General features: G+C 40.6%; 1 pseudogene; it reads right to left on the bottom strand.

The window, feature by feature from the left end:
• Window positions 1-1,138: 1,138 nt before the first annotated feature.
• Window positions 1,139-22,416, bottom strand: LOC127631498 (polymerase delta-interacting protein 2-like; annotated as a pseudogene).

Below are 22,416 nucleotides of genomic sequence, written 5' to 3'. Positions count from 1 at the left end.
CATTGAGGCGGATGGGCTACAACAGCAGAAGACCCCACCGGGTACCACTCATCTCCACTACAAATAGGAAAGAGAGGCTACAATTTGCAAGAGCTCACCAAAATTGGACAGTTGAAGACTGGAAAAATGTTGCCTGGTCTGATGAGTCTCTATTTCTGTTGAGACATTCAGATGGTAGAGTCAGAATTTGGCGTAAACAGAATGAGAACATGGATCCATCATGCCTTGTTACCACTGTGCAGGCTAGTGGTGGTGGTGTAATGGTGTGGGGGATGTTTTCTTGGCACACTTTAGGCCCCTTAGTGCCAATTGGGCATCATTTAAATGCCACGGCCTACCTGAGCATTGTTTCTGACCATGTCCATCCCTTTATGGCCACCATGTACCCATCCTCTGATGGCTGCTTCCAGCAGGATAATGCACCATGTCACAAAGCTCGAATCATTTCGAATTGGTTTCTTGAACATGACAATGAGTTCACTGTACTAAAATGGCCCCGACAGTCACCAGATCTCAACCCAATAGAGCATCTTTGGGATGTGGTGGAACGGGAGCTTCGTGCCCTGGATGTGCATCCCACAAATCTCCATCAACTGCAAGATGCTATCCTATCAATATGGGCCAACATTTCTAAAGAATGCTTTCAGCACCTTGTTGAATCAATGCCACATAGAATTAAGGCAGTTCTGAAGGCTAAAGGGGGTCAAACACAGTATTAGTATGGTGTTCCTAATAATCCTTTAGGCGAGTGTAAATGGCACCTTTTCCAGAGAATAATTTGTATGTATTGTAAGGGATGACAAAATGGTTGGTTAGAAGAGGTGTTGACGCTAATGCAAAGTGTTTTTTTTTTTTGTAAAATAATACAAATGTTTATAATTAGTGGGTGCAGAGTTCTTCAACATACATTTGGAGTAGAGAGAAAAGTTTAGACCAGCAAAGACCCTGATCATACAAAATGTACTAAGGTTGAATTATAGTCATCAACCAACACTATTCATATTCCTCGCAGTTATTAAAACGGATTAGCAACCCTACTTTTAAAATTTCATAAACATAAGTATGATGAGGAATTAAAGATGGGGTGATCAGAGATAATGTGATGCCGATGTGCAAGGCGAGCAGAGAAGGGGATCTAGAGCTCTTAAGCCAGGGAATTGAAGGGACCAGGCAGGATGCTGATGGGAGTATCGTCCTTCTTGCTCTCAAGAGAGAAAAGAGGGATGCGCACACCGAAGACGGTACCGTTGGTCTGCTCAAGCCGGTAGGAGCCCCTGCAAGCAGTCAGAGACACAAGGATATGCACTGTAAGAGAGCCAGCGCCTCCTTCCCAGCACACTCATGCTATAGACAAGTGGTCTTCTTGTAAGTAAAACTTCTTTACATATATATATATATATATATAGGAATAATGTCCAGATGTTGTTGTTTCGGAAGGAAATGGGTACTTTAATTCACTTAATTCAACTGATCACAAAGTATAGTCAGGACATTACTGATGTAAAAAAAACAGCACCATCACTATTTGAAAAAAGTCATTTTTGTTCAAATCTAGACCGGACCCATTTCCAGCAGCCATCACTCAAACACCTTATCCTTTAGTAATCATGTTAAATTGCTAATTTGATACTAGAAAATCACTTATTTCCCAATCATTATCACCATTATATCAAACACAGTTGAAAGCTATTTGGTTTGTTAAATGAAGCTTAACATTGTCTTTGTTTTACAGATGTCACAGTATGAAATAGACTGGCATGTCATAAGGTAAATATTAGGTAGAAATGGTAAAAAAAAGAAACTCATCAGTCAATCATTGTTTTGAGAAATGAAGGCTATACAATGCTTGAAGTTGACAAAAACTGAAGATTTCACATAAAGGTGTACATTACAGTCGTCAAAGACAAAGGACAACTGGTTCTAACAAGGACAGAAAGAGATGTTGAAGGCCAGATGTGCAACTAAACAAGAGGATAAGTACATCAGAGCCTCTAGTTTGAGAAATAGACGCCTCACATGTCCTCAGCTGACAGCTTCATTTAATTCTACCCGCTCAACACCAGTTTCATGTACAACAGTAAAGAGACTCAGGGATGCAGGACTTATGAGAAGAATTGCAAAGAAAAAGCCACTTTTGAAACAGAAAAAGAAAAGGGTAAAGTGGGCAAAGAAACAGACATTGGACAACAGATAATTGGAAAAGAGTGTTATGGATCTTAAACCCATTGAGTTTTTGTGGAATCAGCTAGACTGTAAGGTGTGTAAGAGAAGTGCCCGACAAGACAGCCACATCTATGGCAAGTGCTACAGGAAGCGTGGGGTGAAATGTCCATGTATCTATATTGGGAATGACAAATGTGTTATTTAATAAATTAATAATTGCTGAGGTCATATACTCCATATAGGAATGTTTGAAATGTTTTTTTCCTATATCACATTAAGTTAGATGAGGAAGCTGACATGCTGTCTTAATGCTTTTGTGCCTATTATGGATCTTTGAACGACTCAAAGTGCATGAGGTTCCGCACCCCCACCCTGTGAACTCTGGCGCCCCAGGTTGGGAGCCACAGCTATAGACAAACTAACATGCTGACAAATGCACAAATATGGACATGCTGTCACAGACTAACATGTATGTACACCAGGGGCAGAAATTAACCTGGGCTCAGGGGGTAAATGCCAAACAATAGTGACAAATGCCTCATATATGATAAACAAAATCCCTGTAGTAAACCTCTCTGTTTGCATCTGTATCCTTTACATAACATTTGATATATTTCATCACATTCTAGTTATAGGTTTAGTCCCTCTGCAACCACTGTAGTAACCAGTAGCCATCATATGTCTACATTCACTGTCTCAGATGAGAGTTTTAGAAGAGAGTGAAAACTCAAATCAGCTCTTAAATCACTGAATGTAAAGAAAACACTCCCAAGTAAAGCTGTCAATAGGGCTGAGAAAATACATTTGAAATTTTCACTTAAATAATATCTAATTTTACCAAAATTCAAATTATATTAAAATATTATAATTTAAAAGACATTATTTTAATTAAAGCCAGTGCCACACCAGCAGACTCCACACAACTCGATTTAGGCTGGGGGTGTCACAATTGCTGACTGTTTTGCTGAGATCTCGCTCTCTTTAGTATGTCACACATGCCGATACAAAATGGTGGAGGGGTGACAGACATAACGACTCTCCCTGACTCCACTTTCTGATTTCAGTATGCATTTTAGTGTAGGAAAACCCCAGGAAAAAGTATTGATTACAGAATCACAATAGATTACAATCTGCATTTGTGATGATATGCAACGGAGTACAATTGCTGATGAAAATGATCAGATCAACATGGCGTCTTGTCAGTTTTTCAGTAAAAGAAGAAGCTCATTGGTCACTTGATGAGAACACAAGAGGCAGGGAGTCCTGGCAGTCAAGGGATTAACAATCTCCCGCTGGCAGACACTTTTGCACGCTCCATTTCTTACCTTCTAGCCAGCAATTATGTAAATGAAGCTCACACATGAAAATCGCTGGACAAATCAGCTAGTGTGACAACAGACAACAAACAAGACATCAGTGATCATCAAATTTTCAATATATATGTCAGTTGACAAATGTTAGTTAATAATTGCTGAGGTAATTTAACCATTGCAATCGCTCCTCCATGCTTTGCGGCAGAAGAGATGCCTGAAGGAAAGCTTGTCTGCATCAGGAACAGTAACTAAAGCCCTACGTATACTTCCATTTTGATGAGAACGCTCAGCATCTGCATACAGCCGAACACAAGCCAGTCAAATTATACTCCATATAACTGTGCGCTCATACACAGGCGCATGTGCGATAAGTTTTTCCTGAATGCAGAAGTGTTCCATGGATCGCCCATTTTCAATTTCCGGTCACCACTGTTTTCACCTGCATCAGCGTTTATTCTCAGCGGGTACAGTATTACATTTGTAGAAGTTGTTAAAAAACATGTGGCTCTATAGCAGCAACACTTCAAAGAGTAGAGATTTTTTTTGATAGTGCCTTACCTGAGTAGATGACATGCAGTGATTGTCCGAGGTCAGTTACGTTGTCTTCTGTGAGACTGTGAGTTATGACAGTCAGCAAGTGCACAAGGTAAAACTTTTACTGGAAATAACACTTAAATGGTTATTGTTCTCCATCTGGATCACTCGTTTAGGTTAGCTTTACATTGCGTCTTGAGACCAGAAACAGAAAACAGGCAATTAGAATCCTTATGGCACAGTTTTCCTGGCTGCTCAGGAAAACTGTTGATTTCATCAGACTCGAGTTCTACAAATGCAGGTATCGGGTCATTGAATAACGTTCAAGGAATGGAATCCTGTAGAGTTTCGAGTGGTTGTCGATAGATTATGATGATTTTAATATAATTAATTTTGGCAGCAGCAGGACCTTACATAACCATGGCAGACACAATTCTTGAACATTTCTAGGGGTTGGTCACATTATGGTCTCATTATATAGTGTGAACATGTCAACAAGGTATACAATTTTAATTGCATTTTGCTGTCTTGCAGTGACTGGGTATGATGTTGCAGAATTTCCATGAATTCCATGAAAGAAATATAAACTCACAAGCACTTGGCAACGTAACAGTCAGCGCACCTCTTTTAGATGCAGAATACAGTGCATCCGGAAATTATTCATAGCGCTTCACTTTTCCCACATTTTGTTACGTTACAGCCTTATTCCAAAATGGATTAAATTAATTATTTTCCTAAAATTCTACAAACAATACATCATAATGACAATGTGAAAGTTTGTTTGAAATCTTTCCAAATTTATCAAAAATAAAATATTCAATATAAATAAAATGTTATACTTATATAAAAGTATTCACAGCCTTTGCTCAATACTTTGTTGAAGCACCTTTGGCACCAATTACAGCCTCAAGTCTTTTTGAGTATGATGCTACAAGATTGGCACACCTATTCTTGGGCAGTTTTCTCTCAATCTTCTTTGCAGTACCTCTCAAGCTCCACCTGGTTGGATGGCGAGCGTCGGTGCCCAGCCATTTTCAGATCTCTCCAGAGATGTGTCGTTGTCCTGTTGGAAGATTAACTTTCGCCCCAGTCTGAGGTCTCCATTTTCAACAAGGATATCTCTGTACATTGCTGCATTCATCTTTCCCTAGATCAGGACTAGTCTTCCAGTTCCTGCCGCTGAAAAACATCCCCACAGCATGATGCTGCCACCACCATGCTTCACTGTAGGGATGGTATTGTCCAGGTGATGAGTGGTGCCTGGTTTCCTCTAGACATGACGCTTGCCATTCAGGCCAAAGAGTTCAATCTTTGTTTCATCAGACCAGAGAATTTTGTTTCTCATGGTCTGAGAGTCTTCAGGTGCCTTTTGGCAAACTCCAGGCGGGCTGTCATGTGCATATTACTGAGGAGCGGCTTCTGTCTGGCCACTCTACCATACAGGCCTGATTGGTGGAGTGCTGCAGAGATGGTTGTTCTTCTGGAAGCTTCTCCTCTCTCCACAGAGAAATGCTGGAGCTCTGTCAGAGTGACCATCAGGTTCTTGATCACCTCCCTGACTAAGGCCCTTCTCCCCGATCGCTCAGTTTGGCCAGGCGGCCAGCTCTAGGAAGAGTCCTTGTGGTTCCAAACTTCTTCCATTTACAGATGATGGAGGCCACTGTTCTCATTGGGACCTTCAATGTTGCAGAAATCTTTCTGTACGCTTCCCCAGATCTGTGCCTCGATACAATCCTGTCTCGGAGGTCTTCAGACAATTCTTTGGACTTCATGGCTTGGTTTGTGCTCTGACATGCGCTGTTAACTGTGAGACCTTACAGGTGTGTGCCTTTCCAAATCATGTCCAATCAACTGAACTTACCACAGGTGGACTCCAATCAAGTTGTAGAAACATCTCAAGGATGATCAGTGGAAATAGGATGCACCTGAGCTCAATTTTGAGTGTCATGGAAAAGGCTGTGAATACTTATGTACATGTGATTTTTTTCGTTTTTTATTTTTAATAAATGTTCAAAGATTTCAAACAAACTTATTCACGTTGTCATTATGGGGTATTGTTTGTAGAATTTTGAGGAAAATAATGAATTTAATCCATTGTGGAATAAGGCTGTAACATAACAAAATAAAAGTGGAAAAAGTGAAGCGCTGTGAATACTTTCCGGATGCACTGTATGTTTGGTGTGCTACATCCTCACGCAGTTGTGCCTAGATGCACTGGTTGGTAGATTGTACATTTAATAAAGTGTACAATTTGCTACAGTTTACAGGGTGTCTGTCTTTGGACAATTTTAAAAAAATATATTTTTATGCTGAGATTTTGCCTATATCACGTTGAGTTAGACAAGGATGATGGTGGTATAGTGCATTTTATGGATCTTTGACAACCCCCCCAATCCCACCTCGTGAATTATGATGCCGCCCTAAGGGGGGGTGCAGACCACTGGTTTATACTGAATGCGTTTTAGTGGCAAAAATCTAGACGCAGTGACAAGCTGAACGCAGGTGTCTCAAGACGTGCTTTTAAAGTTGGCACTCGAGAAGTTGTCAGCACTAAATACAGATGTAAAGGGGTTCAATGCGTGTTCAAACTGCATGATGATACAGACTGCATGACTTTGTTTTGAGACAAACTTTAATGTACTTAGTATATATTTTCTTCAACCTAACTATCTCTTGCCTGATCTACATTAAATAATACAATAAATGTAATAGATTCACTACTCATGTAATTCTCAGTGCTCTGCTACCAAATCAGCCAAGTGATATGTATGAATCCGTATATGAGAATAATTGGATGGACTGTGTTTGCATGTGTGCACTCACCACATATGTCCACTGGGGGCCTGCAAGGAGACATGACTACTGTACTGGAACGCAGGCTGTTCTTTGGACAACACTGGCTCCTATCACACATCCAAACAATTGACAGAATTTATTCTAACCAATGAATATTGTGGTCTGTGGCTAATTTCATTCGATTTTAACAGTAGTAAGCAGTAATGTATAGAAAAAACAACTATGTGCTGAGAGATAAACGTATAATATATGCTTCTATTGAATCAACAAGTAATTACACAAGATTTCAACTTGTTTAATAGCCAAATGCCCAGTGTAGAACTACACTACACATAATGCTGAAGAGAAATCAACCAATCAGTGATGTCACCATTTCTGGAGATGGAAATTAATTAAAAAGACCTCAGCAGTTCACACACACTCCAATAAAGCATTGCAGATGATGTAATCTAATCATTCTCCTTACAGTCTCAAAACACTTATATTTGTAAATATCGTAATATATTGATATAAACATATTCAATGACTAAAAGTCATTAGTTTTACATTGTACTATAATTTTGATTTAATTACATAATTTGCAATGCTTCATGGCATACATTGTTCATTCCCTCCTAAAACAAGTTAAGCACATGCGGTCATGTACCCTTGTCTCATCTTCAAATACATTTTTGTTTCAAATCAAAGTTTGTAATATTTCTTGTAGAGCTGGTCATCTTGGTTAACGTCTTAGAACAATTTATTGAAGAATGTTGCCATATGATTTATTACATGTGTGTTTGTGACACTCACCCGTCCTACGACTCCTCTGCCCCTGAAGCTCTCTAAAGTGCCAGACAAACTAAAGATCCTCCAGTGTCTCTCTCAGCTGCACCACCTCATTCCCCAGATTCTCCAGACGAATACAGTACCGCCACTGACATATCAAAACAAATGAATGGTGACATACACTCACTCTCACACAAATATTTATGGGTGAAAAACAGCTTTATATACAATGGGGACTGCAGATGTAAATTAGCCTGTGGCTAACTCTGGTACAATGCATCAAATTGTAATATTTATGTTTGTGCATGGTCCCTAATAAATAAAGAAAAGAAAGAAAAAAAGAAAAAATAAATAGTTATTTTATAAAATGTGGATATAGGTAGACAAGCATCCAAAAGAAAGTGAAGTATGTCACGGGGAAATTAAAGCCAGTGACGCAATAATACATTTTTGGCATGTTTGATAAACATGAGTCCACTTCACAGCTGTGCCTAAACCATCAGATATGTATTCACATCACAAACAGACTCTGACAGTGTAACTGTATGCAGATTTAACCATAACATCGGAGTGTAGTCACTTACCCAGTAAACATGTGAATTCTGTGCTTCCTGAAAATTAACAAAAAAGAAGGAATGTAAACTAAAAACTTTAAAACAACTATGTATCAGTAACAATTTAAAGTGCCTATATCTTACAAATATTTGTTTGAGCTCTTGAGAAGTTGAAAAGACATTTCAACAGTGTAGAACAGAATTTTATTCTGCATAATACATGCCAAAATGATACAAAATGTTTAAATAAAATTCACAATAAAATTGACAATCATTTTACATTTATTAAAAATGTTAGTACTACTATTATTAATCTCAGCTTTATGGCCTGAAAGAATGTACATTCTAGGCTGGACTGTACAAAAAAACTTGCTTGGGTGAATAATCCATTGTTATATCTCAGATGTCTAAATCAAAATATGCAGTCCAGAAGGACAAGCATGCTAAACAAATTTGGGATATGCAAATCCATCAGTTTTCATAATCGACTAGCTGGTCGGTTGTTTGAGCGAGTAGTTGACTAGTCGTGTTAAGGATCATGTATAATTAGGCTCCTTTATGGTCATATGACCAAGGGCGGATTAAGAACTGAGAGGCCCCCCCATGACATATCACGTGACTAAGTTCACCTTTATGTACTACACAGGACGCTTGCCAGATTTGGTTGGATTTTTCAAATTGATGGAAGAAATGTTTGGAGCAATGTCTTACATGGACAATTAAAGGCCAATGTACTTTTAAATTATGAACCAATTCAAAATCATTAATAATAGGTATGTGCATGGTATTCAAATACCAAAAACACTTTTCAGTTATTCTGCACATGTTACGAGGTCTTCAACCCGATCGGAGTCCAACGGTACCCAACAAATCTACAGGTTTTGGGCCAGTTTTTCCAAGTAGGCTATAGGGCGAGTTACAGGGTGTTCACACGTGCATCGAGGCCATGTAAACACACACTGGACTGATCGAACACACACGTCTTTGATCGTTGTGCCACAACTTACTGTTAAGATTAAAATAATTTGTATACTTATAAATGCATCTCAAGACACCAGCGTTCTGTTTTTAGATTCGTTGTGCAGGGCCTTTGCATTTTTTAGACACTTTTAACTTAAAAACTTTTACAATATTTATTAATGCATCGAGACACCCGTGTTCTGTTTCACCATTTGTTGAGCTGCATCAAGCTTTTTCAGCGCTGGTGTCACAAATCGACATTCTGATGAAGTTTGCAAAGATGACTTAATGTGACTGTTACACATGGTTCCAGATTGTTTTTCACCTGGCAAAGTTTCAGCGCTTGATAAATGGTGTGTTTTCCGCCTTTCCACAAGTTAAATGCTGAATCATTTAAAAATCAAAGCATCCCGAAGAAGTCCTTTAAACCGTAGCGTTTGCTACCTCATGGAACACATTTTCTATTGATTAAGAATAGGCCTACTTTGTAGCAGGCAGTGACAGACATTATTTTTGTTTGACTTTAATGTGATTTTATCATTTGAAGATCTATGTATTGTGCTATTTAGGCTCATTGCTCACTGTGCACTTTTACCTGCTAATCTGAGATTGTGTTTGATGCATCCATGGTAATAAACGTTCTTTATTTCCGAGTCCCAACTCCCGACAAATAACACAAGATATGCATCTTTCCCTGCAGGAAGCTGAAAAATTTGGGAAGAAATGGGGTGGACAGGTTTTCTTTAGTGCTGGCTCTAGAGATGGGGAATCATTACACTGATAAGTAAGCATCTACAATTCAAATGTCTCAAACAGATTAAAGATAAATTAGGAAGAGCCATTATTGATTATTTAGAATTATGCACCTAATGCTGATGATCAGTGCTTTTATACAGATCTTGAAGGGATGGGAGGTGGAGTTTTGGCTATTCAGGGCAACACAGTCATACTTTGACAGAGAGAGTCTTTATCCACCATTCCCTCAATTAAATCTGCTAGTGGTGAAATATTTACCTCAGCCATTGATATTAATAATGCTTTTAAAGAATTCTATCTTGATCTATATAGTTCCATGTCTTCGTCTACTGATGAGGATATTAGAAACTTTGTGTTACCATTAGAACTTCCTAAACTGACAACTGAGCAAAACAATTATCTTGATTCTTAGATAAACTTGGAGGAGCTTGGCGAGGTAATTAAGGCCTTGCCTACAGGCAAGGCTCCGGGGCAAGATGGCTTTGCCGCTGAGTTTTTTAGATCTTATGCTACAGAACTAGCTCCACTTTTGCTAGAAGTTTATACGGAATCATTAAAGAATGGAAAGCTTCCGCCAACCATGACGCAAGCCTAGATCAGTCTGATTCTTAAATAGGACAAAGATCCAAGCAAGTGTAAGAGTTACCATCCAATTTTCCTGATCCAACTAGATGTTAAAATATTGTCCAAAATTTTGGCTAACCGATTAAGTAAAGCGATGACAACTCTTATACACATAGATCAGGTGGGGTTTATTCAGGGCCTTAGCTCTTCTTTTAACATTAGGCGTTTCATCAATAGCGTGGTAAGTGGTGAATGATCAGACTCCAGTTGCTGCCATCTCACTTGATGGTAAAAAGACTTTGATATGGTAAAATGGGATTCTCTTTTTAAGATTTTGGAAATGTACTGGTTTGGAAATACTTTTATTGGTTTGATTAAGTTACTTTATAGACACCCGGTAGCGGTGGTACAAACGAATTGATTAATTTCAGATGTTACTCTGGGTAGGGGCACCCGGCATGGTTGCCCTCTTTCCCCATTATTGTTCTGTCTTGCCCTGGAACCATTAGCAGCTGTGATAAGAAAGGAGGATTACCAACAAATTTGTGTGATTTAGTTAGACTTCATTTTGACCCTTTAAAAAAGTTTCCGAGCGATGTGGGCAGGTGGGCTTCATTACATTTATCTATGATTGGGAATGTTAATGTTATTAAAATTAATTGTTTTCCAAAATTCAACTACCTGCTACAGTCTCTCCCGCTCTTATTTCAAGCAATTTGATAGCATAGCGAAGTCCTTCATTTGGAATGGTAAATGTCCCAGATAACATTTCAGCAAGTTGCATAGGCCAATTGACAAGGGTGGGCTAGGCCAACCCAAGATTTTGTTTTATTATTATGCATCCGGTCTCAGACATGGGTCACTTCCACCTGAGAGAGCCCCTCCCTGATTTTGTAATGAACAGGTAGTTCTTGCCCCGATTTTGCCATTGCAAAGCCTTTCAATAAAACTAACCAGAGAAGTTACACCCCGTTATCTCACATATGCACTCGGTATTGACAAAAGTGTTGAGTGTTTAATTCAGACATTTATTTAAATGTTGCCTCGACCATATGGCTGAACCCAAAATTATGTATTAATAAGTCCCTTTTCTGCTGGTCAGAGTGGATTGTGAGGGAAGTTAATACACTTTGTGTCTTATATGAGAGTGGAGTGTTGAGATCCTTTGAAAATTTGGTTCAACATTTTGGGATTCCCTGATCGAAGTTCTTTAGGGATTTACAGCTGTGCCACCTGCTCTGTAATATTTGTGGGAAAAGCATACATCCCCCTAAAGCGGCAGATACTCTGGGAGTGGTGATTACTGATTTTGGAAATGTTAATGAGGCAACAGTGTATTACTCCCTGCTAATTTAGAGTCTGGGAGTCTTTAACTTCTGAGTGTGGGCTAGGGTTCTAAAAACAAGTCTGCATCTAAAGATTGTATAAGTTCGCCTTATCCAATTCAAGATTTTACATTGATAAAATCCCCCCCCCCCAGGCTTGGTCTTAAAGCCACACCCACCTGCTGGCGATGCCAATTAGATGGTGACACGACCCATGTTTTTGGTGGTGTTTAGAATTTAATTAAATGTTCAAAGTTTTATGTGTGATGCATTGGGCACTCAAATGTCATTTTGCCCCAAACTCTGTATTTTAGGTGATGGTGTGGTCATCAATAATGGGGATAAACAAAAAATTGGGTCCTCTTCATTGGATTCAGAAGATTTGTATATATAGTCAGTGCCACTCCCTCACCAGAGACCCGGGTTCGAGACCGGCTCTTGACAGGAAAACCAACCAATCAACATGGATCCAGAGACAACCACTTCCAAGTACTCCAACAGGCTCGAAGCAAGTGTGCAGAGACATGAGAAACGGATCATGGATCAAGAGGAACTGCTGGCCAGCCTACACAGTCCATCGGATACTGGACTCCCATCGGGTACAACGGTCCTTGCAGTATCTGGTGGATTGGGAGGGCTACGGTCCTGAGGAGCCCTCCTGGGTTCCTGCCAGAAACATCCTCGACCCTGAGTTGATTCGAGAGTTCCGCGCTCGCAGACCGGGTTGTCCTGTGGGGAACGTCAGGAGCCGTTCCTAGTGGGGGGGGTCCTGTCATGTATTTAGCTGTAATTCCCATTTTTGCCCACTAGATGTCCCTAGTTCTCTGTTTTTGTGTCCTGTTTTCCCGCAATTTTTAACATCATTGTTTTCACCTGTGTCTTGTTTGGTACTATGTATTTAAGTTACCTCAGTTCCCTTGTTTGTCACTTGGTTTTCGAATGTGCTAGCCACCAGTCCCTTGTGTTACTCTCTCAGCCTGCCCTGTAACTAGGAGGAGTAAATTCTAAGTTTTTTTTCCCCTTGCTGGACTTACTGAACTTACTGAGCTTTGTTTTGGATGTTTCCTTCATTGGATTCAGAAGATTTGTATTCTAAGTTTTTTCCCTGGTGCCAAGTTGATTCTTTTGAGACATTACTTTTTATTATAAAACATTTTGGCTCATCTTAAGTGCTGTGTGGATAGTCAGTGCCACTCCCTCACCAGAGACCCAGATTTGAGACCGACTCTTGACAAACCAGTGTTATGATCGTCAGACAAATTGTTTTAAGAGGATGGAAGTCAGCTGGAGTGCCCTCATTTCAAGAATGGTGCACATAGATGGGGAGGGTGGTTGCTTTTGAGAAATTGTTATGTAGAAGGCTGGGGAATTGGGATTCGTTTGATGGGAAATGGGCCAGCTATTTGGTGTTTTTGGAGGGTTCTCGGGGAGGGCAGTGGACAGAGAAGCTTAGTTTTAAATGTGTGTGATTATTATTATTTTATGTGAGTGTCTATAATCATGTGTGAACACAGGGATGTTGTTGAGGGTCAGGGTGGGGTTGGGGATTGGTATGGGGAGGGGTAATAGTGGGGGATAAATGTTGATTCTTTGTAAATGTTTTACTTTTCTTTGTTATCTATATGAATCAATTAAAATTGTAATCATTGTGAACATTGGCCTTTCCATGAACAAAAGCTATTAAACAGCTTGAAAGTTCATTAATTTGTGTCAAGCACACAAAGACAGGGTACAATGATAAAAGAAACATGAACTAAACAGTAGAAATGTAGCACACAATACAATAATGTATAGAATTAAGAAGAAACATAACTATTCAAATAAAATATAATCAAATCTGATGCATTAAACTTCTAGGAATGTTACCGTTTCTCAAGGTGACTGGTATTTTACAAAAAGCTATTTGAATAATAATTTACAGTAAATGTTTTGACATGTTGAAAATAATATAAATGTTCACTATTTTATATGAATTATATATATGCTATAATTGTATGCTAATGCAAAACATTTTTTTTAAACTAAACCGATTTACAGCATTTCACACAAACATTGTATGGAATGTCCTTACAATGTAAGTTAACATACTGTACAATTAAAAGGTTTTTACTGTAGCACTTATTCCTTTAAAATAGCATAAATATTTTTTATAAATAAACACACATTAAATATTCAGTGTAATTGATTCTGTCAGTTACATACCTGCATGCCCATGTAAAACAGGATAACTGTGACTCATATTTTCTGTGGTCTCGCGGTGAACATCAGACAGCTCCAGCCAAGGGTGTTTTTTTTCCTGTCATGCGCGAAGTGTGTCTCTGGGTATAAATGGTGGCACTGAGGACAGGTTATTATGCAAGATTACACAAACTCTCACAATGTATTACTCGTACTACAGAAGAATGTTGATTTCAGGGGGAAAACTTTAAAAAAAACTCCAACCTTTGGATGGGTTGAACTTGAGGAATCTCTCAAACAGTTCATGCTGAATTGGCATTTGGTCTGTTGAGTTATAAGGAAAAATGTCTTCATGGCTTACATAGTCCAGACCTGCAAAAACGGAGTCAGCTGAGAACAAATGTCCATTTTTGATTGATCCAAACACTTTGAAAAATGAAACATTCTGGCCCATAAAGCAAAACTTACATTAAATTAAAATGATTTATAAAAATGACCTGGAATAGCATAGAGGGCCCTGATATCATCATGGCTAGCCAGAAACGTGACAGCCTCTGTTTGTGACCTCTGAGACTGCCAAAAAAATAAGAGAACACTTTCAAGTTCTCTTTCAAAAAGCAACTTCCTTGTTGGTTTCATGTTGACCTTTTTACAATAAAACACAAAAGGACATTTTTAAAGAATCTCTGAGCTGCTCTTTTAGGCAAAATACAAAAAAATGCAATGGCATAAAATGACAGAGACAAAAAACACAATGAAGGTAGCATAAAAATAGTCAATACAACTTGTGCGCTATATTCCAAGTCTTCTGGAGTCACCGTCAAGCAGAGACTGTTCGAGCATATACTCACTATATGTGGACAAATTCTGGTGTTTATGAGGATCTGATAGTATGTGTGGGTTTGCCTTTCACCTCCTTATACTCTTGAGCTCCTGAAGGTTCACATTTACTGCAAGGGAGAGGAAAAATATGTGTCAAAAATATTTTTCTTCATGCATATATCTTTGCACAAGCACATTATTACCTTGACCTCCTAAAACAATTAAACCTGACTGATCTATTAAAAAATTAGCTGAAAGATTTGTCTAAGAACAAGACGAGGTTCTATACCACCCAGTTTCAAAATCAGCAGTAGCACAGATATGTGGACAGGAGGAGAACTCACATTTCTGCAGCTGGTGGGGTGACATCTCTGTCATAGAGTTGAGCATGCCAGGGGAAAAGAACTACACCTCTGTAGCCAAAGACGCTGTGCAAGAATAACTGACCCAAACATAAATGCACAGTTGAATGTGATTCTGTGTTTCCAGTTATGTTTATTTGATTTGTCATTGCCTTACAACAGGCCTACAAGCCCTCAGTCCGGCCTCTCTCAGCCTATTGCGGACAGTCTGAGCACTGATGGAGGGATTGTGCATTTCTGGTGTAACTTGGGCAGTTGTTGTTGCTTCCTGTACCTGTCCCGCAGGTGTGATATTCGGATGTACCGATCCTGTGCAGGTGTTGTAACACTTGGTCTGCCACTGCGAGGACGATCAGCTTGTCCTTCCAGTCTCCCTGTAGTGCTGTCTTAGGTGTCTCACATTACGGACGTTGCAATTTATTGCCCTGGCCAAATCTGCAGTCCTCATGCTTAAATCACATTCATGCAGCTAAGCAGGAACCCTGGGCTTTCAGAGTCAGTAGAAAGGTCTCTTTAGTGTCCTAAGTTTTTTTTTAACTGTGACCTTAATTGCCTACCGTCTGTAAGCTGTTAGTGTCTTAACGCAGGTGCATGTTCATTAATTGTTTATGGTTAATTGAACAAGCATGGAAAACATTGTTTAAAGATCTGTAAAGTTATTTGGATTTTAACAAAATTATCTTTAAAATACAGTGTCCTGAAAATGGGACATTTCTTTTTTTTTGTTGAGTTTATGTACATATGTCTGGTTCCTCCCAAGGTTTTATTACTTAAATTCTTCTGGAGTTTTTAATATCTTATAGAGTTTTTTCCTTGCCTCAGATGTCTTTTACATTAATACAAGATTGAAACAATATGTCTTGATAAAATCGCTACACAAATAATGCTGAATTAGCTTGTATCGGGCAGATACTGGGGCTATATACTCGTCCTAGGTATCATTGTCATCATTTCATATTTCCGAATACAAGTACAATAACATAATTACATAGTTGGTTGCACATGCTGTACATTGTGCTTCTAAGTTCAGTTTAGAAATATAAGAAACATTTTGTTGTTTAAACCATTTCAATGTGAATATCACAATGATAGGCATCATAGAATAAGGGTCAGCAACAAGGACTTGTTCTCTGAAGTTAACGGAGTGTGTTTTTTATAATATACATACATCAAATCCATTGATACTATTCAGTACAGCTTTCTTTATTCTAAAGAGGTTAATGGGTAGCTGTATTTTACTAATTCTGTAAAATAAAACTGTCATGCCTCTGTCTCGATCATCAAAACAAACCTAGGGCACCATATTGTAACTATACTTAGGGTTGTTTCTTTAAAATCTTTTTATTATTTTTTCTTGGTTTAACATCTTCAAATTGGCATAGTCTGTTCAGTTTAAAATCACCTAAGCACTGTTTACATCTTTTCATTCTGAGTGAAAACGTTGTTGTTGTGGAAGATTAAGCCTCACCTGCCCAGTCTCATATTTGCCATGCTGTTTTGTTGCTTCAAATACTCCAACTGTTTCCAGTACCTTGCGCTCAGGCCTGTTACAGATCAAAATGTACACAAATAGGACAGAAAGAGGGCATGAGTACAAACAGCGGTTAAAAATCATATTGCTATTGTTTTGACATATGATATTGTACTTGGCATAAGCACTAGCATTTTCGGTCAAGATGTCAAGGCTAAAAGCACCAAAATTTACAAAATCACATTAATGTGTGTTTAAAATGTGATTTTATATTGAAATCGTCATGGTTACTGTTGTAACCTCCGTTCCCAGATGGAAGGAACGAGACGTCGTGTCGATTGTAGTGACACAAGGGGTCTCTTATGAGAGCCTTGCATACCTCTGAACTTGAACTTGAGAGGCCAATGTCAAGTTGGCAGACAGAATTTGCAAGCCCCACATACGGGTATAAAGGGAGCTGGCGAGTGAATGCCAGACAGGTTTTCACTGAGGAGCCGAGAATACGGTTACGGTGCATTACAGTGGTAGGGATAGTGACCTGGCAAGGGGAACACAACCGTGTCGATTGTAGTGACACAAGGGGTCCCACTTAAAAAGGCCATGCACTAACCCGTGTTACGTGGTTGCTGAGCTAGGTGCAAGCAGGCTGTTGCGTGCTAGATGCAGCTGGGTCGTAGATAACCCTCCCCAACGCACCCAATAAAAGGTGTCATATACCGCTCTTAGTTTCCCCGTACCATACGGAAACAGGTGACAAGACTTGCATGGGGACCTTTTCTCGCTCTATGTTTCTCGTCATAGAGTTAAAAGGAGGCTGGGGCTATCTTAACACTATAGATGTGTTGGGGAAGGCATCCTTTCCTATTCTTTCAGGGGGAAAAGGCCCTGCGGAGACCACTACCTACCCAAACTGGGTAACTTGTGGCTAATACATACGGGGGTTGTCAGGCCACCCGTGGACATGGTGCAGTGGTAGATCCTGCCTGCAAGGGAGGAGTTGCTACAGACACGCCGACCGGGGGGCAGCGAGGACTGCCCCAGGGAGACGCGGGTCCTGCCAGTGGGGGGACCGTACCGCAGAAAATATGTCACAGGGAGTTGCCTGATGCGGGAACTATGCCTGTGGAGCCCAAGCCCAACACAGAGCACTCGACTCATGGTGGATCTGGTGGCGAATTCCTCTGCTGAATCTGCGGCCAGAGGGCTAGAGAGGAAGAGCATCCAGGGAGCGAGAGCTTGCTGGCTCACCTTGAAAAGAAGGCGCACTGGATCATCTTGGTGAAGGGCGCAAGGTACAAGCGGAACACCCGGTCGTATTACCAAGTTCTACCGGCTCGGACCTGTCAAAACACGGGATGAGACCGACTCAACCATGAGGTTGTCGAACTCCAGGCAAGTGTCGCTGACAGAGAACGCTTGCAGGTCCCAACCCTCTTGATGGAAGCGAGCGCCATCAGGAGGGCCGTCTTCAAGGAGAGGGCTTTGAGCTTGACTCACTCAAGCGGCTCGAAGGGGGTCTCTGAAGGCCTGAGAGGACCACTGAAAGATTCCAGGAGGGGAATGGGCTTGGTCGGGAAGGATTTAACCTCCGGGCACCTCTAAGGAACCTGATAATCAAGTCGTGCTTACCTAGGGACTTGCCGTCGTGGTGGGCTGCGAATGCAGTGACATACACCTTCAAGTTTGAGGGGGACAGCCTCCCCTCCAGCCTTTCCTGCAGGAAAAAAAGCACTGACTGAACTGCACATCTCTGTGGATCTTCAGATCTGGAAGAACACCAATTTGTGAACAGAAGCCACTTGAGGGCGTAAAGTTGCCTGGTAGAGGGAGCTCTGGCTTGGTTGATCATGTCCACAACTGCAGGTGGTAGACCGCTTAGACGCGGGTGCCAGAGGGTGCCCCATCCCTGAGAAAGAAGGTCCTTCTTCAGGGAGATTTGCCAGGGAGGTACTGTCGCAAGGAGCGTGAGATCTGAGAACCAGGTCCGGGTAGGCCAATAAGGAGCCACCAAGGTGACCAGGAAATGCGTACTTGTGCAGCCCCCGGGACCAGCTGTGTGCCAGAGCATCTGTGCCGAGAGAGGCCTCCGTTAGGGAGTAGCAGAGCGGGCAGTGGGAGTTGTCCTGGGAGGCAAAGAGATCTATTTTTGCCCTGCTAAAGTGGCCCCAAATCAGCTGGACCACCTGGGGTTGGAGCCTCCACTCTCCGCTGAGCGAGACCTGTCGAGACAGCGCGTCCGCCGCCGTGTTGCGGTCGCCAGGGATATGAGTGGCGAGCAGCAACCTGAGTCGCGGCTGACTCCAAAGGAGGAGATGGTGGGCGAGTTGTGACATGAGACAGGAGCGTACGCAGCCATGGCAATTTATGTACACTACCGTGGCGGTGCTGTCTGAGCGCATCAAGACGTGCTTGCCCTGAATCGGTGGGAGGGACAGGCTCTATCGTGTCCTTGAGTAGCAGAGTGGCAATGTCTGCTCGTAGAGTCAGGGCCGGCGCTACCTATAGGCGAACTAGGCAGTTGCCTAGGGCCTCGGCCTTGGAGGCGGGGCCTCCAAAACATACACATGCTTATCCACCAATCAAGAGCAGCAAAATACTATGCTGTTTGTCCATTGGATATAACAATTTTCATTCACCTGTAGTTAAACCAATTAATATCACTGTTTACATGCGAGTCACTCCCAACCTCTGAATTTATGAATGAAGAGATTGTAGATGAATAAAATCCAACTTTTCTGCAAATTTATCTGATGGCACCGAAACGAACTCATCCTTCAGGGGCTGCTAAGAGTAAGGCTAAGCAGGCACGCAAAGAAATTGCAGCTTGTGATTCAGGTATCATCTATTTTTGAGTGATTGTAATGTATTGTAAAAAATAAACTGATTCTAACGATCAGCGTCATTTTGAAATAGATCATTTGACGGTTAATTCCAGTTCAAAAGAGCGCGAGCACCGTTGATGGACTGAATTCGCTTCTGACACTTTGAATCCGAGCGTATGTAGCTACAATGCAGACTTTTGTTAGAAAAAAGAAATACGTTCTAAATGAACCGTCCGAAAGAGTCTGATTCGTGGAAATGAATCGGACTTCCAGTCACTGTTGGAGAGATAGAGGCGAATTCATGATTAACTGTTGAACTGAATCTTACAAAGGAGTCGATTCTCCTCGATGGAATCGATTACAACCTGTGGAACAGAATCTTGATTCCTAACGCCTCTGAATCAAGCCCTAGTCAGGAGCTGACTCGCAAAATATTTCAGACCATGGAAAATGTTAGGGACACTTTTGGTATTCTTTTGAATTTTAATGATGTTGCAACCATGTCAAGAGGTACAGTGAAGAAACACTGTGAAGACATTGAGAAGGCACTCAGCAAAGAAGGACATGCAGATATCTCTGGAATTGAAATGGCAGAAGAGATCCTCAACCTTCCACCATTACATCAAAAAACACAGCCCTGGAGCTTCTGAAATTTCTTCACCAGAAGCAACTGCAGGAGATATTTCCAAACCTCTGGATTGCTCTCAGAATTGCAGTTACCCTGCCAGTAACTGTAGCAGCTGCCGAGAGAAGTTTCTCAAAACTGAAGCTTGTAAAAAATTACCTGCGCTCCACAATGACTCAGGAACGGCTTAGTGGACTTGCTTTAATCAGTATTAACAGAGAACTCGCACAGCAGATTTCTTATGAAGTAGTTATTGATGAGTTTGCTTAAAAAAAAAGCAGAAGAGTGCCTCTGTAGGTGGCCATGGAATAAGAATAATAAGTGCTGGTCCAGATGACTTTTCAGATTATTTTTTTTTTGTTTACCTTAATTAAATATAAACAAATACTGATAACAGGTTTTGTATAAATAAAATGGTTAGGAATCACATTTGTTTTCAAGTCTTTTTCATTAAATGATGTTTTATTAACAAAGTTCGGGAGGAGCACATTCAGATAGTCCTAATCAACGAGATAAGAGGTATATATACTGCAGACTTACCTCTGTTCATTGACAGTTTATCAGCATCCCTCCACCGCCCCCATCTCCTCACTTTGATTTTTAATAATCTCTTATTGGATGTAAACAACACAATCCAAAATACAATGCAATCCAATGTAATACTGTGTAAATCTGGCCAAAATTCAGAGCCTGGAGCCCTCCCCTGGACATGCCAAATACGCATGATCTTTACTCTATTTAATTTGATGTAAGTGTGAACTCGTGAATTATGAAAGGTGGAGGGGAGAAGGGCATGGCGGGGGGCCTCCAACATACATTTTGCCTAGGGCCTCCAAAGTCTAGAACCGGCCCTGCGTAGAGTGCTGCCGTTTTCGGAGCGAATACCGCTGAAACGAGGCGGGAGCCGGGCGAATTGAATCGCATAGCTGAGTCGGATGGTCCTGGCCAGCCAACGCGACGGGCTGGGAAGCGCAAGCCATGCGTCTAAACTCCATGTGAGGGGCACTAACGGGATGATCGTTTTGGACGTACCGGGTGGGGCCTCGCGGCGGGGGAGAGCAGGTAATAGTGCGTCGGGAGGCAAACACATGTCCCGAGGCTTGGGACCACACTAAACATGGAGATCATTATTCCAAAATGTTTTTCTCTTTATATTCTTTTTTCAAAATGCTGTCTTGTCCTGTCTCTGAAACGACTCATTTTCAGGTGACGTCACCATACCGTCTTATTTTTATATTTTTTACTTTATTAGTCCTTCCCCTCCAACCACCTGTCAGGTTGAGACCACTTTTCAAAATCTATTTAATTCCCGATGGACAAAATCAAGTCCCGCCCTACAAAGTTTGGCTAAATTTAGATTAGCAAAATATTTAAAATGTTTTCCGTGATCAGTGTCGCATTATGAACAAGTTATTGTATTCTTGTCTAACAAGGCTTAGTCTAGGAATTGGTGATACATTTTCTTTTCGATGCGATACCAATCATTTCAAGTCCAATATTGTTGATACTGATAACATTACCAATAGGCCTACTTCTATTAAATTGATTTTTTGCAATTTCCTGGGATCAGATGGGTAAATAAAAATGTATTTTTTAGTCATAACTGAAGTTATTAATATTATTTTACATTTGTGAGCACAAACAGAAAATTATTAGACTTCTGTTTTGTTTACCCTTACAAAAATTAACCATGGTTTCACTACAATAATTATTGTTCAACCATGATATTATAAGCAGTTACCCAACCACACAATGAACCATATGGTTACTACTACAATATTACTGTATCAAAACCATGGTTTCAGCGTGGTTGTTAGAATCAATATGTTTGTGTGAGGATCGATATTTTTGTAACATCAGTATCGGAAGTATCGATACTTCAGGATCGATCCGCCCATCCCTATAGGGGGCACTCAAAGCTCACTGATCACAACGCTGTGTCGGCCGTCAGAAACACTATTACATTTGGCACAAGGAAACTAATTAGGCCTATATTGCACGATTATCTGGTGTAAGACATCCCATGCAAGCAAAGACTTCTAAACACTGGCTAGTAGGCTACAATGACATAATCATCCAGCCCAGATTCAGATCTAAAAGCAAACATATTTGCCTTGTATATAGCCTATAGTAAAGAAATCCCGTTGATATGCTGCATGACTCTTCTTTACTCTTGGAGGACACCTTCGATCGCTTGCTAGGCTAAATGGAAATTTTTACCGAGAGGACAGTGACCGTCTCTGTTGTACTGCATTGAAAAGACCACATCTGAAACACTGCGCGCGACGACTGTTAGCATTATGTCTACTGTTGAAATCCAAAGATATTGTATACGAAAGTGTGCTTTTTATTGTATTTATTAAAGGTGCAAAATAACCCTTGTCTCAGTACGCCGGCTGCCAT

Source organism: Xyrauchen texanus, chromosome 3, assembly GCF_025860055.1.
Source record: "Xyrauchen texanus isolate HMW12.3.18 chromosome 3, RBS_HiC_50CHRs, whole genome shotgun sequence".
Taxonomy (NCBI): domain Eukaryota; kingdom Metazoa; phylum Chordata; class Actinopteri; order Cypriniformes; family Catostomidae; genus Xyrauchen; species Xyrauchen texanus.
The sequence above is the reverse complement of the archived record's forward strand: the minus strand, read 5'-3'. Positions and strand labels throughout refer to the sequence as shown.